The 4,502-nt window shown below is 34.1% G+C and overlaps 1 non-coding gene across 1 annotated transcript; it reads right to left on the bottom strand.

The window, feature by feature from the left end:
* Nucleotides 1–458: 458 nt before the first annotated feature.
* Trnav-aac (transfer RNA valine (anticodon AAC)) lies at nucleotides 459–531 on the bottom strand. The gene has a single exon. It is a non-coding gene; the product is annotated as a tRNA-Val (tRNA).
* Nucleotides 532–4,502: the final 3,971 nt, after the last annotated feature.

Here is a 4,502-nt window from a genome sequence, read left to right as displayed (position 1 = left end):
CTTATAAGGATAATTAACATTATCCATTAATTTCTATAAAAAAAGTGTGTGCGTGTAAGTTTTACGCGTGAGCGAAGTAAAACTTAATAATAATTAGGAATAATTAACACATATATAAATATATATTGAAATTTTTTTAAATTTAACTATTGCAAAATTAGAATAAATAAACAAATACACTTGGAGATTTGTAAAAAACATTACTCAGCAATTTAAAATATTTTGTTATAAAACCATTAAATTTTAAATTTATTTAAATTGATTTTCGTCTGCCTTCTTTTTATCCTTCTGAAAAAAATCCTGAGTTACCATCAAGTCAAGCCTGAAGAAGTTTTACTTCAAAAATAATTTGCAAACATAGTTCATCAGTTAATTTACACTAAGTAATTTTAGAGATTTAAAGGCAGATGCAATTATAATTAAACCCAAAATTGCAATTTAAAAAAAAAACAAAAGTATGTTTCCGCCCGGGATCGAACCGGGGGCCTTCTGCGTGTTAGGCAGATGTGATAACCGCTACACCACGGAAACGATGCTATAACCGTTGTAAAATAAATACACAATACACTGCACCGAAATCTATAAGATATCGTAAAAACTAGGTCACCTTATAATAATATGATACAGATTTATCGATAAGTAGAGCCTGTTTATCAAGAGTTTGTATTGTATGGACTACTGTCGGGTCAACGATTACAATAATAAAGATTGATTGTGTAATATATAATTTAGATGTAGTAAAATTATGAAAGAATATTTAGTTGTTGTTTTAAGAACTGCTATAGAAATATTCCTCAACATATTGTATTTATTACAAAATATTATAAAATGTTACACATTTTTTTATGAAATTTTTGTCCCTTTTATCAAAGCGTCAGCGGTGCAAAAGTTAGAACAGTTGACTCTCACCGCGAAGCCCCAGGTTCGACCATCACCCGCAGCGTACCAATGCGTTTTTATTACAGTGAAACTTGGTTAAGTGGGACCTGGATAAGTGAGAAACCTCCATAACTGGAACTCATGCTGAGGTCCCAACACTTTGGCACTGAATTACCTCTGTTAGTGGGACGAGGTAAACCTCTATATCTGGGAGTTGTTCTTTCGATTTATCATCATAGATAACATTGTTTGTTTACTCATTCTTATTCTACCCACAAATTCCACACGTAATTCCAAGTACGTAAGTACAAATTTTGAGCTTCAATTACCTTCAGTTTTAGTTTCGCTTTACTATCATACAGATTTTTATTTGAAAAATGTCAAAACGAAAGCTACAATCGTTATCATTACGTGAAAAACTGAAGTTAATATCCGTTTATGAAAGTGGGAAGACACGCGAAGAAGTTTGTGCCGAATTTAATGTGCCAACCTGTATTCTCACCTCTATTAATGGAACCCTCTGTAAATGAGACAGATATTTATTTATACCTGTATATCTGAGACACTGGGTAAGTGGAATACCTCTATAAGTGAAACGACATTGCAGGTCCCTTGATGTCTCACTTAACCAGGTTTCACTGTATTTGACGCCTTATAAGGTCGGAGACGCGCTTGTGATTACTCTGGGGTTAGAGAGAGAGAGAAGCAAAAGATCACACTCCATCATTTCACCCGTATATGTAAGAATCCGTTATTATAGCCGCCGTTGCTGATGGTACCGACCGCGCGTACCAACTTGTTAAGCCAGGCAGCGGTGACGCGTGCACTTCGTACAATTAATGTAATAGCATCACAGACGGATCTGTTTTGATGCTTTCAGGGTGAATTTACGAGAGTAGCGTTTTTTTGTAATGTGTTATAAAATTTAAGGATAAAAATGTAAAATGTAATAATGTATGTACCTCTATCGCATTGGAATATTCTGTAATGTTAGTGTGTATTTTAATAAAATAAATAAAATTTGCTCATTTATCGTCCTCTTACATGAGTCAGTGCAACAGTGGCGGTGCAAAAATGATGAAGAAATCAATGTGATATTGATCTGAAAGCAATACACAGGATAGTTCTTATCAAATGTTAGTTCCCTGTACAAGAATTTTCCATCAAAAGTGAACTGTGGTTGCACGCTGGTGAAGATGATAATTAATTTTGAGGCCATTTGTATGAGATCCGTGAAGTCAGCGACAAATATGATGTCCGATAGCTTTTTATTTCAAAAGGGGGAAACAATAGAAAAGTTAATAAGGAGGTACTATAGGTGACACGGTGGCGTTAAACATTTCACAGGTGACTTATAGACCATCAACGGGTAAGTATTGATTAACAAAATCAATACAACTTGTTCGGAATGGTGGACATAATAGACACCATGCAAATTTATGAACGACTAAGCCCGAGCGCTCTAAACAACAGAGCCAACCGTCCGAGTGATGCATCAAACGTAAACCCTGGTATGACTTTGTTCAACTCTCAGGTTGTTGCATCATCTACAGGATCTACTTTACAGTTGATATCCTGCTCAACCCCAATAATTGCATATTAGGAAATTGATGTGAGATTTCGAATTTGGACGTATAGTTAATCTCAGAAGTGAGTGATATCACAAATAACAAACTGTTTATATACACCATATTGGAAGTCTGTAATCTATGTGAATGTGGGAGACAACGTGATCGTATCATGACGCTGATGTTTTTTTTTATATCCAAAGCAAAGCGAAAGAGAGTCACTAGTATTCTGTAACAAAAACAAAAATACGAAACATGAAAAGTCAGGAGCAAAAGCATGTATTTCAGCAGTAAATTTAAATACAAATTAATAAACTGAAGAAGTGGCGTCAAGGGATGAAGAAAATACGAAAAATGTTTCCTCTGAGAAATTTATTTAGGTTACAGAGAAATTATTTCAACTTCAAACCTTGGTATAAATCTGAGGCTTTTCCGAATTCATTTAGGAGATCGGGTACTCTGTCGGTGTCTGCTACTTGAGATAAACTTAATAATGGCTATTCTTCTTGGAATATATCGCTTTATATAACAAAATATGTTCATTTTTATAGTTACTTAGACTAAGAGAATGGAGAGTTAAACTGAAAAAATATGTTATGTTTGTGTATTAAATGTCTTTCTAGTTAACATTACAACTAGTTTGACAAACTAAATCTAATAAAAATAATTGGAACAAGAGTAAGACTGTTTCAATAGTTCCTAAAGATAGAGAGGAAACACGTGATGAATTGAAAATAATCAGAATTAATGTCAAAGATCGTTATCTATAATATTTTAAATAAACTTAATTCATCTGCGAGAATTTCCGAACGAATTTGTGTAATGCTTCCTTCAAATCACGTTGAGCCCCAAACTGCCGGATCAATCAATATTTTCAAGATTTGGGATCATATTTTGCTGCGAAGATGAAGATTTACACATCGTATAGTAAAATCATAGACTTCCCGTGTCTGTACTCAATTATTTTTAAAAATAACGAAGTAAATTAGAAGGTTGTTTGGTATTTAGTAAGACTGTACTTCATGTAAACGAGACTAAAAGAGCTTTTTTATAAAACTTGCCCGTTTGTTTGTAACTTATCTTAGAAACGGCTTAACCGTTTGAAATGTGTTTATATGACAAGTTTTGATGTATTAAAGCGAGCTGTCCATAACATTTAGTGTTTATTTCATTCCGACTGGTTCACAAGCGAAAATGATACGACGAAATCTATTCGGTCGAGGCGCTCACTAGCCCTTTAATATAATTGTTATACGTTATTTTGAAATTATTTTTGAAAAAACCAAATTTAAAGTTATATCCCTCGTTTCTGGAATTAATTAAACAAATTAAATTTATAACTAAAATTTATGAGCGATGCGACTTCCGAACCCGCGCCTCTCGGGTTCCGTCCGAATACTCTACCAACTGAGCCAACCGTTCCAGTGTTCAAATTCTACTCAGTTCGTAATATTATGGTTAGAGTTAGGTCAGACTTTCGTTAAGCTTTGACAATCGATTGTAATTGATGTAATTGTGATAACTTGTACATACTCCAGACCCTTATTCAACTAATCATATGCTGTATTTTCTTTCCCGACTACAAAACAAAAGGAAGGCAATATGACTATCAGTCTTTATAATACGTACGGGTGACCTCATGTTAAGTGATCACCTCGGCCCACATTCTCCTACAACATCGGTGTTGTAGGATGGTGTCCGCACGTTGTCGTGTGTTTGATGATAAGGAAGCTCATTTCACAGTTTTAGTTACTTTCCTTCTAAATTTCTTATCCACGCTGATTGAATAATAAATAATAGGTAGTCTTAAAGGAATGTTAACATTATTACCTTGAATCTAGACGTTGTTGTTAACGTAAAGATCACGAATTATTCCGTTATTACTGCTAATCTATACTAATATTATAAAGCTGCAGTGTTTGTTTGTTTGTTTGAACGCGCTAATCTCTGGCACTACTGGTCCGATTTCAATGATTCTTTCAGTGTTGGGTAGTCCATTTATCGAGGAAGGCTATAGGCTATGTTTTTTGTTTTCAAAATTAGGGATCCGTAATA

The sequence above is a fragment of the Leptidea sinapis genome, chromosome 35 (assembly GCF_905404315.1).
Source record: "Leptidea sinapis chromosome 35, ilLepSina1.1, whole genome shotgun sequence".
In the NCBI taxonomy this organism is placed as follows: domain Eukaryota; kingdom Metazoa; phylum Arthropoda; class Insecta; order Lepidoptera; family Pieridae; genus Leptidea; species Leptidea sinapis.
The sequence above is the reverse complement of the archived record's forward strand: the minus strand, read 5'-3'. Positions and strand labels throughout refer to the sequence as shown.